Source organism: Sinohyriopsis cumingii, unplaced genomic scaffold, assembly GCF_028554795.1.
Source record: "Sinohyriopsis cumingii isolate HCF-2022 unplaced genomic scaffold, ASM2855479v2 utg000721l, whole genome shotgun sequence".
Classification (NCBI taxonomy): Eukaryota; Metazoa; Mollusca; class Bivalvia; order Unionida; family Unionidae; genus Sinohyriopsis; species Sinohyriopsis cumingii.
In genome coordinates, this window is record NW_028315926.1 from 592,320 (window position 1) to 605,098 (window position 12,779).

Below are 12,779 nucleotides of genomic sequence, written 5' to 3' on the forward strand. Positions count from 1 at the left end.
CATATAATGATTTTATCAATTATAATATAGTAATGCTCTGTTGTGTTTCCTCATAAATGCCTGTGCCTCATGTCAGATATATGAGCAAAATTGAAAGTGTTGATGCTGACTCCAGTATTGTATCACAGACCATTGTTCTTTTGTACATTAAGTTTTGCCATAGTTTACCAAGAATTTCTTCTATTTGTCTAGGTACACCAATGGCAATCAAGTGTAGCAACAGAAATGCCTCCATCTGGACTGGTCTCTGGTGAATCTGAAGATGACAAACAAGGTAATGGTAACTATACAACTTTATTACAGGCACACATGCATGACTCTATAGATTTAGGCTGCAATGAATTGTAAAGGTTTGTTTATATTAGGTACATTCCTATGACAAACTGTGGGGCCCAGAGTGGACAAGTGGTCTAAAGTACTCGCCATTACGGATCATTGCCATCTCAGCTCTGTATGCGTGGGTTCGAGTCTCATGTTTGGCGAATGTGGGTATGTGAGAAGGCTTGTTCAGTACCTTCTTGTGAGCCAGTGGTTATTTCCGGGGTTTTCTCTAATTTTTCATACGCCATTTATACTGGCCATTATGTATAGCCTATCTTGTGCTACAAGATGACGTTAAACCCTACTACAACAACAAAAAATGACATTCTGCTGTACACAAATATTGTTTGTTGCAAATGACAATCATATGAAATTTAAAGTGAGAATAGAGAAATTTTTTAAAATGTTGACATCCATCATTTCAGTGTTTGTTATTCCTGTTTGTATAAAAAAAAATACTTTATTGAGAGAGAGAGAGAGAGATTTATAGAATACCTGGATCCTATAGTAGAATGTTTACTATTGCATTTTCAAATATGAAGAGATGTTACCATCCACTTTGAGAACTTTGAAAATTCTATAACCTACATGATATTTAGACATTTATTTCATGTTATCAAGTATTGTCCTGTAGGATCCAGGGATAGCACATTCCTCTCTGTTTGTTGTATATAAAACTCTCTATATTGTATGAAAATAATATTTCTTCATAAAAAGATAATAACCTATATACATCTCGATTTCTGTCATAGGTATCAGCAGTAACTGTATTTAAATTTGAATTAATTACTACGTCGATATGTGTGTCTTCTACGCATGAATCTGTATGCAAGTGACTTTGTAGAATCATATTTTAGTGCTGTGTTGATTGTTGAGGGGTATATAGATTCATGCATACAGGCAAGGCAATGAGTGCCATAATCTCCATAAAGTATGAATTAAAACATTATCTGTCCTGTATGATAATACTGTTTGAATGGGTGTGTGTCTCACAATACATGATGACAGGATTCTTCCTTGATAAATTGTCATACTGTATTTTACATTATGACCATTCCCCTGCTCCATTATCATTCTATACGCATCATAATGTTTGTACCAGTTGAGGAGGAGACTAATCTAATGTAACACCAGATACGAAATAGCAAGACTTGGTTAGAGATGTGTCAAACTGTACATAGCAGCAGCATGAAATAACAAAGCTTGGTTAGGGAAGTGTCATACTGTACATAGCAACAGCATGAACTGACAAGATTTGGTTAGGGAAGTGTCATAATGTGCATAGCAACAGCATTAAATAATAAGACTTGGTTAGTGAAGTGTCATACTGTACATAGCAACAGCATGAAATAGCAAGACTTGGTCAAGGAAGTGGCATACTATACAGAGCAACAACATGAAATAACAAGACTTGGTTAGGAATGTGGCATACGGTACACAGCAACAGCATGAAATAGCAAGATTTGATTAGGAATGTGGCATACTGTACATAGCAGCAGCATGAAATAGGAAGACTTGGTTAAGGAAGTGTCATACTGTACATACCGACAGCATGAAATAACAAGACTTGGTTAGGGATGTGGCATACTGAACATAGCAACAACGTGAAATAATAATACGTAGGGAATAGCTTACTGTACATGCCAAAATACATGAATTACCAAGAATTAAGCAGCAGAGATAGTGAACAGATATTTTTCTGAAACGTCATTTTTGAAAAATAAAACTTCTTGCGAAATGAAAAAAAAAACACAAACAAAGAAGGTCAATAACATCAAACCAATGCCTATAACGATAATGAGAGTTTATCTATTTGGGTTAGTTTAATTTGTTACTTTATTTTTATTCTTAGTGTTTTTCTAAATTTATATGCGCATTTTTGTTTACCCACCGGGCGTTTCATTGAGGTCGCACCCTCTCTGCTGCCATAATTAAATCATTATTATAGCAACCAAATATTGTATCATGTTCCATATGATATTTTGTTCTGGGATCATGTTAAGTTATTGTTATAAATCCGTGTGGAGAGATTGTGCTTTCGAAAAGAAATTTTTGAACTTAATCATGTCCATATCTCCACTTCACCAAGTCCGATGAATATTTTGCAGAATATGTGTATCGACTCCATTAAACATTGCAAAAATATTAGAATTACCTCTGATCACTTTAGGTCTTTGTATGTATCGTTGAGTAACATAGATAATATCTGTATTTTTGTACCTTCCACGGGAAAATATTCTCGCTGGATTGGTTTGTTTGTCAAGCATAACATCATTCTACACGACTAAATTATTCATAAATCCATCAAGGTCGTCTACTGATGGTGCGTCATCAATATCAGGTATAAAATTAATTATGACATCACCATCTTCATTTAACAATTTTGCATTTTCATTAAAGATTTTAAGTACATCATAACATCTCTGATCATCAACTGACTGAGTTGCTAAATAAAACTTGTCCCACTTGAGCCATCTCATTATCAAATTAAGTAATGCACGTAATTGCCTTTTACCGGAACAAGATGGAAATCAATTACATCCATGTTTTATAAATATAAAAAATAATATGGATATGAATTGTATTCATTGTAGAGCATCTACCCCAACAAGTGGATTAACAATAATAACAAAAAAATAAAAACTGTTCACGTACAGGTGTGCTAAATGTAGTACAAATAAATATAAATTTATCTCCTTTGACAAGTCAAGGAAAATTTATCGCTGCTTCATTAGGAAAATTACCAGGAACTCCATGGGCTAAATACCTGACCAGATATCCGACTTGACGAGCGAGATTAACAAAGACATCGTGAATATCCAATAAATAGCTTAAAAAAGTAACGATCTGCAACAAAGACATATTGCAGATATGCATTAAATTCCATAAACATTAAATCTTTCAGAGAATCATTAGCTAACTGGTTGGTAAGATGTGCAATGAAAGGTAAATTCTTATTCGGAACCGGTAATTAATCAACCGATTATTGAAATAATGGAATCAATTTATTATATCCCAAGAGGATATTGGAAAGGTAGAGCAACGATTACTAAACTGATGCAGCAACTGTTACACGTTCTGTCGCTGCAAAATGGTTATCACGATAGGTAATACGGCAAATGTATCTACCACCACCGAAAAAAATTCTGCATGCAGATTTTGATGTCAGTACTCCTAAACAAGTTCATCAAGCAGCAGACCTGCCAACTCTTACGATTTTGCCATAAGTCTTATGAAAATTTCCCTTAAAATACGGACTTACGGCATACTAGCGAAACTACGGAAAAATTATCATTGCCAAAAAGTCTGGATAATTAGATCATTGGTACTTTATTTGGATCCGAATTTCATCTTAGAATTAGTAAAATTATTTTGGGAACCAGACTAACGTTACAAAAGCACCATAGACGCTTTAAACTGCACCTATTTGTTCACGTGAAGCTTTTGCATCATCAAACGGTTGATTATAGAATTGTTAAAAATGGCATCCAGAAAGTGATCTATGTTTAAGGGAAAAATAAGCTTCTAGAAAAGTGTTACTAATTAATTCAGAAGAATGAAAAGGAGAATTCAGTTTCTTGTGAATAACAGCTGTCAGTCTGAGTATGTCTCATCGTGGGAGATATACTTGCCATCGTTATGTGAAATGGAAAAGAAATTCCAAGAATTATGTCAAGTTGAGAAATAGCTACAAGCCCTTGAGCTGCATAGGGTTTGGAACTAGAGTTTGTGCAACTGTACTAGTGGTGAATAAAGGAAAACAATCCCAGTCATATGAACATTATCCATTTCCTTCATCCAAAGATCAATTAATTTGGTAAGTTCTGTTTGGCACGAGTGGTACTTTCTAAATGCAGATTGTACTTTATGAAATAGTACGTTTCAATTTTTTTGGACCTGAATGGCTACATGCTTTTTAAATACTTTTGACAATATAGATATAATTGATATTGGTATGTAATTCCCTGGATTCTTCTTTTCTCCTTTATCAAAGATAGGTGTAACCTTTGCACATTTCATTGTTTGTGGAAAATTACCACTCATTATACTTAAATTTATGATATGCGTTAGTGACATTGTTATTACTGGTGCAGCAATGTTAAGAATTTGTTACCCAATCCCATCCAAACCAGAGGTATACCTGGGAATAGGGTAATCTTACTACATGGGTTTGAAGATCACAAAGTCATTGTAGTACTGTTACCTGGGAATAAGGTAATCTTAATATATGGCAATAGAACATAATTAATTTTACAATATGTTCTCTACATTTGCTTCTGAGTACTGACCTTTCCACTGTGTGACAATCAAAACAAATCTAAAATATCTTCAAAGATGACTTCATAGTTAAGTTCTTGTCAAAGGTTGATCTGCTCTTTTTTTGAGAGGCAGGACTGTCCACAGAGCATCATGTAAACAGAACACAGAAATCACTTCAGCATCATCACAAAGGCCTTATTTCTCACTGTGCACTGTCGCTAAAATACACATAGACAACCACACCCTGGGCTCATATTATCAAGAATAAACAATGGCCTTTAAATCCCTACCAAGAATACATAAATAAAACTCTTCTATCACCACCAAAATGAGAGAGGACAAAATGTTCCAAAAATAGACTAGAACTATATTTGTGGGTACTCAACTGGAAGTACTAATTGTGACCTGATTCCAGATAGGCCCAATTTTGTAAGGCCAATTTTAATCAAACTTTTATATTTGCATGCCACACCTATTTCAGCTTTATACATGAAGTCGTTTTGAATTTCCTTGCAAACAAGACATGTGATGCCTGCCAGAAAGTGTGTAGTGCTGGTGTTCCACAGGGTACAAGTTTTTGTCCAAGTGCTCTTGAGAAACCAAAACTAAATTTGCTATATTTTCCATAATTATAGGACTTTTTCAATGCATTAAAACCCTAATTGTACTTCAAGATATGGCCTGTCTGAAAATGTTTAAATTTAAAAATATTGATAAATTAAATTTTAATGGAAATTTTAATAAACATTTGAATTGTAAAAACTAAATTTTATTTGAAAAATTAAATTATCATACAAGTTTTAAAACTCAGTTTGACAAATTTTAGACAGCAAGGTTTACTAATGATCGGTTTTTAAAACAAATGTTCCACATTTGTTGTGTCAGGTACTTAGGCAGTTGTTTGTAAAGCTACTCAGATTTAAAATTCTGATGGGATCACTATCATGTTTTATAGCAAAAATACATTCCATTTCATTGTCGATACTACAAAAGGCGACAATGGGATATTACAGTACAGTTTCTAAGAAGGCTATACCTTACTGAAAAATGGTGCTAATCTCTCTCATGAAGACCTAAGCCATGTCTTCGAGGTGCTATATATCAGTGTGGTGATATGAACTAATATTGGTCACTTATAACAGTACACTGCACATGTCCTTATGAAACCTTGCTATCAACACCAGGGTACCGGAGAGCTTCCAAGCTGATCCAATTCTAGCACTTTGTTCCAGATACCAGGCTAGACCTAAAAAGATACAACATGTTTCACTCAATTCATGAAAACATTAAGATATAGGTAAATAAATTTAAAATGTCTTAGATATGGTCATTTCAAAATAACATTACGGTTGTAAGCATGGGGAAAATATTAAACTTTACAGAGTGACATTCATAAATGTGAAGCAATGGCCATGTAATAAAGTGATAAATTCATCCTAATATATATATATATATATATATATATATATATATATATATATATATATATATATATATATATATATATATATATATATATAAGGTTTCGTGAAGCATATTTAATCATTTACAGGTTAAATAACTAATCAGGTAGACTATGTATCATAACGTTTAAGGCAATGTTGGGGCGGTAAGGTTTGATCGTTGGTGCAAACATTAGTACATACCATTATACAGGGAAGTCAAGCGACAATGTACTAAATTAAAATATGTTAATATAAGCAATCTTATTCATGAGGGAAATAACAATTTTGGGTATTGCAAGTGAATATAGCCAAATGTGGCCACACATATCAACTACAGGTACCAATAAATATTATATCATCAACTAAATGTGAAATTCTGATCCCAAAACTTGTAAACAAAGATGGAAATTTTCATGTGCTGGACATATACAATATACTTGTTAAGATCACAATTGTGCAAATATAATTCAAATAATCTGTTTGAACATTTATAGTGTATTTTTTGAGTGTTGGTTACTAATTATTAAGCTCATTGATTCAATGGAATGAGATATCAGCTGATGCTACAATACCGCACTCTGTCAAAGTACTAAATTTAAATATGTTACCATACATAGACATATTAATGATGAAAATAACATCTTGGGATACTTTCAGTGCACACAGCCAGAAATGTGCCTTATAGATTCACTATAGGTACAATGTCAGCCCTTATGGTGTAGTGAATGTGAAATTTTGATCCCAAACATGCTAAACTATATGGATATTTGTTCACGTGGGATATGTAACCATGTTAAGATCTATTGTGCTTAGTTTAGTTCAAATAATCTTTGTGAATATTCTTATGTAACCTTTACAGTGTCAGTTAACAAATATTATTAGTAACTAATAATGCTTAAAGCAAGATGGATAATTAGAAGTCCCATAACATCATATAGGCCACAATGCCTCACTACACCAATCAATATCTTAACCGAACTGAACAATAAAATGGAATGCATTTTGTGTTCAACTTACATCATTTTGCTATTTTCTTACATCCAAGGGTAAATTTACCTGGGGAAAGTATGATTTATCCCTTTGTCTTGTATTTCATTCTCGGACAGTTTAAAATAATTTAGTAGAGAACTTGAGACTGATCTAGTATAGCGTTTTAATCTTTGTTCTCTCACTAAATACCTTATATGTGTTTATAAACAATTACAGAAGGCTGTACAAACAGATGTGTTACTCAGGAAGTGACCCTATCATAAATACATACATTAACTGCTTGGACCCCTAATAAATAGTTTGAATTACCAATACAAAATATAGTTTTTTCTTCGTGTATTTTAAATGAAGGTCTCATTTTGACTTACAAAGATATTTTCTCTGACAAAATTTGACAAATATCCAACATTGGAGCATCTATATGGTGTGGGAATATATACATGCTGATATTTAATATCATACCACAAAAATATATATATATGCATTTTGGGGATTTTTATTTTTTTTTAAATTTCATTTAAATTTTTAAAATGTTAAATAATTTTTAATTTTTAATTTCGTTCTTATATTTTCAAAGTCAACATACATAACATATTCATAATTCATATGAGTATCATTAATAATACAGATTTTATACCAATTTAAACTTTCCTCAAATATTGCACTGACAGACTATATAACACAATAGTTTTACAATATGATCTCTACATTTGTTTTTCAGTACTGACCTTTCCACTGTGTGACAATCGATACAAATCATATGTTAATCTAAATTACCTTCAAAGATGACTTCATGGTTAAGTTCTTGTCAAAGGTTGCACTGTTCTTTTTTGAGAGGCTGGACTGTCAACAGAGCAGCATGTAAACAGAACACAGATTTCACTTCCGCATCATCACCAAGGCCTTATTACTCACTGTGCACGTCGTCAAAATACACACGGACAAGTACTCCCTGAGCTCATATTTTCAAGAATAAAAATTACTTTTAAATCCCTACCAAAAATACATAAATAAAAGTCTTCTATCACCACCAAAATGAGAGAAAAAACAATGTTCCAAAAATAGACTAGAACTACATTCCTGGATACTGAACTGGAAGTATTAATTGTGACCTGATTCCACATGAGTTTGGAGATAACAAAGTCATTGTAATGCTTTTGCCTGAAAATAGGGTAATCTTACTACATATACATGGGTTTGGAGATAATAAAGTCATTGTAATAATGGTATCTATGAAAAGGGTAATCTTATTACAGGGGTTTGGAGATAACAACGTAATTGTAGTACTATTACCTGGGAATAGGGCAATCTTTCTACATGGGTTTGGGTAATATATTTGTAGCATTTTTACTACATGAGGTTTTATAGATCATAATACCAGTGCCTGGAAATAGGGTAATGTTACTACATGTACATTCCTAAAAATCAGTATTTTTCTTATAAGCATTTATTTTTACTCTGGGATTGGCAGCTAAGAATAATGATATGATCTTTTTATTTCATGTCTTTGCTCATTTCTTTGCTCGTTTCTGTCAGTCACTTTTCTTTCATTGTTTTCCTTGATATTCTGCGTTCTTTCAATGTTGTCTGATTCTGTCCGTTTTCCCATCGGTGTATTTATATTCTACATATACAGAATATTATGGTTATATGTTGTATGTGAAGGATATAAAACTCTTGTTAAATAAGATTTCAGCCATCTTGACTCTGCTTGTATCAGAGCTTTGCGATGTGCATTTCTGCTCATATTAGTTATTATGCACTTCATTGACTAGATGCCTATATTTGTATACAACATGTATGACATGGTGATGACTGTAGCACTTCATTGACTAGATGCTTATATTTTCGTGGGTTCGATCCCCGGCCGAGTCATACCAAAGACTTTAAAAAATGGTACTAACAGCTGCCACGCTTGGCGCTCAGCATTAACAGGTTAGTGTTAGGACTGGTCGGCCTGGTGTCAGGATAATGTGACTGGGTGGGACATCATGCTACATGTCTGCGGCATGATGACGCAGTGTTAGACATCACTATAAACTGCCACACTGCAGACATCGTAGCGATATGACTGAAAAATTGTTAAAGCTACGTTAAAAATCCAAATCACACACATCACACACATCACATATTTTTATACAACATGTATGACATGGTGATGATTGTAGCACTTCATTGACTAGATGCCTGTATTTGTATACAACATGTATGACATGGTGGTGACTGTAGAAATGAACTGTTAATTAATGGGGGGGTCCCAATCATCACAAATCATGAGTTGTAATTGATTTTAGCAACCCATTACAATCCTTTACCAGCCGTAGCTGCAAGTGAAGAGAATCCCTTACCTTTTATGAAGGTGCAAAAGCATGAGTTGCCAATGACTGCTAGTATGGTTCATTGTTTTTTTTTTCTTTATTTTTTTCTTCGCCAAAGTGAACTTGCATGATATTTGAATGAGCCAATGAAAGTTTCTTTATCTCGTTCAAGCACAGTTACATATTGATAATAAAACAGGTACTTTTTTGATGTGCATGAGATTGTTCCTTTGTTTGCCCTTGAATAATAAATATAAAAGAAGCATGCAACCACGTGCCAGTTTAAATGATGCTGATAATGCTGATTGAACAATTAGCAAATTGATTGATTCCGCCAAATGAGCAATGACATTAAAGTTTTTTTAATCATTACCATTAATAAGCTCATAGTTAAGTTTGTGTAGGGATCTTCCTAAACATGAGTTGTGAAGCATGTCAGCTGTTTTGAACGCTAGTGGTAATAAACCAGAAGAACTTAAGGGATAGTTGGTTGTCCGCCTGTCTCTTCACATGAGACTATTATCCATACTCATCCAAAACTACTTTGATGATTGCCTTTCATGCTTTATATACATTCTTTCCAGTTGAACTTGAATTAAAGTTGTGCTGATCAGACATTCAATATGGCCACCATGACATCCATCTTGAAATTTTGTTATTGCTAGTTTAATGGATGGTCATATTAACTTTGAGTTTTTAATAAAAGATTTCTAATTATGTATAGTCCCTAATTCTAGTATGACAACTTGTTCTTAATTAATTTTAATAATGGTGCTGATCTCATGACGTATAACATATTTACACCTTAAAACCTATAATGATGCCAAACATGTTTACACCATAAAACGTATAATGATGTCAAACATATCTACACGATACAACTTCTAATGATGTCAAACATGTTTCCAACACAAAACTTCTAATGATGTCAAACATGTTAATACCACAAAACTTCTAATGATGACAAACATGTTAACACCATAAAACTTCCAATTATGTTAAACATGTGTACAAAATAAAACATCTAGTGATGTCAAATATGTTAACCTCATAAAACTTATAATGTTAAAAATGTTTACACCATAAAACTTCTAATGATTTCGAACATGTTAACACCATAAAACTTATAATGATGTCAATCATGTTTACACCACACAACTTCTAATGATGTCATGCTTACCCCATACAGCCTCTAATGATGCCAAACATGGTAACACCATACAACTTCTAATGATGTCAAACATGATAACACCATACAACCTCTAATGATGTCAAACATGTTAACTCGATACAACTTCTAATGATGACAAACATGTTTACACCATACAACTTCTAATGATATCAAACATGTTTACACCATTGAAATCAAATGATGTCAAACATGTTAACACCATACAACTTCTCATGATGTCAAACATGTTTACACAATACAATTCTAATAATGTCAAACATGTTTAAACCATACAACTTCTAATAATGTCAAACATGTTTATACCATACAACTATGATGTTGTCAAACATGTTTACGCCATTAAACTTCTAATGATGTCAAACATGTTTACACCATAACACTTCTAATGATGTCAAACATATTTATACAATGACACTTCTAATGATGTCAAACATGTTCACACCATACAACTCTAATGTTGTCAACCATGTCTATATCATAACACTTCTAATGATGTCAAACATGTTTACACGATACAACTCTAATGTTTTCAAACATGTTTACACCATAACACTTCTAATGATGTTAAACACGTTTATATCATAACACGTCTAATGATGTCAAACATGTTTACACCATAACACTTCTAATGTTGACAAACATGTTTATACCATAACACTTCTAATGATGTCAAACATGTTTACACCGTAACACTTCTAATGATGTCAAACATATTTATACCATGACACTTCTAATGATGTCAAACATGATTACACCATACAACTCTAATGTTGCCAAACATGTTTACACCATACAACTCTAATGTTGTCAAACATGTTTATATGATAACACTTCTAATGACGTCAAACATGTTTACACGATACAACTCTAATGTTTTCAAACATGTTTACACCATAACACTTCTAATGATGTTAAATATGTTTATATCATAACACTTCTAATGATGTCAAACATGTTTACACCATAACACTTCTAATGTTGTCAAACATGTTTATACCATAACACTTCTAATGATGTCAAACATGTTTACACCATAACACTTCTAATGATGTCAAACATGTTTACACCATACAACTCTAATGTTGTCAAACATGTTTACACCATCCAACTCTAATGTTGTTAAACATGTTTACACCATAACACTTCTAATGATGTCAAACATATTTACACCATAACACTTATAATGATGTCAAACATGTTTACACGATACAACTATAATATTTTCAAACATGTTTACACCATAACACTTCTAATGATGTTAAGCTTGTTTATATCATGACACTTCTAATGTTGTCAAACATGTTTATACCATAACACTTCTAATGATGTCAAACATGTTTACACCATAACACTTAAAATGATGTCAAGCATGTTTGCACCATACAACTCTAATGTTGTTAAACATGTTGACAAAATAACACTTCTAATGATGTCAAAAATATTTACACCATAACACTTATAATGATGTCAAACATGTTTACACCATAAAATATCAAATGTTTACACAGTAACGCTTCGAATGATGTCAAACATGTTTATACCATAGCTCTTCTAATGATGTCAAATATGTTTACACCATACAACTGTAATGTTGTCAAACATGTTTATATCATAACACTTCTAATGATGTCAAACACGTTTACACCATAGAACTTCTAATGATGTCAAACATGTCTATACATAACACTTCTAATGATGTCAAACACGTTTAAACCATACAACTTCTAGTGATGTCAAATATGTTTACACCATAGAACTTCTAATGATATCAAACATGTTTACACCATACAACGCTAATGATGTCAAACATGGTAACACCATATAACTTCTAATGATGTCAAACAATTTTACACCATACAACTTCTAATAATGCCAAACATGTTAACACCATACAACTTGTAATGATGTCAAACATGTTAACACCATAAAACTTGTAATGATGTCAAACATGATAACACCATACAACTTCTAATGATGTCAAAATGTTAACACCATACAACTTCTAATGATGTCAAACATGTTTACACCATACAACTCTAATGATGTCAAACATGTTTAATCCATACAACTTCTAATAATGTCAAACATGTTTACACCATACAACTCTGATGTTGTCAAACATGTTTACACCATTAAACTTTTAATGATGTCAAACATGTTTACACTATAACATTTAAATGTTTACACCATAACACTTATAATGATGTCAAACATGTTTACACCATACAACTGTAATGTTGCCAAATATGTTTA

The 12,779-nt window shown here is 32.6% G+C and overlaps 1 long non-coding RNA gene across 3 annotated transcripts in view; it reads right to left on the reverse strand.

Annotated features, from left to right (window-relative positions):
- Positions 1-5,770: 5,770 nt before the first annotated feature.
- LOC149773267 (uncharacterized) overlaps positions 5,771-12,779 on the reverse strand; it is a 142,485-nt gene continuing 135,476 nt past the window's right edge. For 2 of the 3 annotated variants that reach the window (XR_016417414.1, XR_016417413.1), the window contains exon 4: positions 5,771-5,827. This is a non-coding gene — a long non-coding RNA (uncharacterized LOC149773267). The remainder of the gene's footprint in view (positions 5,828-12,779) is intronic. The other variant, XR_016417416.1, reaches the window with a different exon arrangement.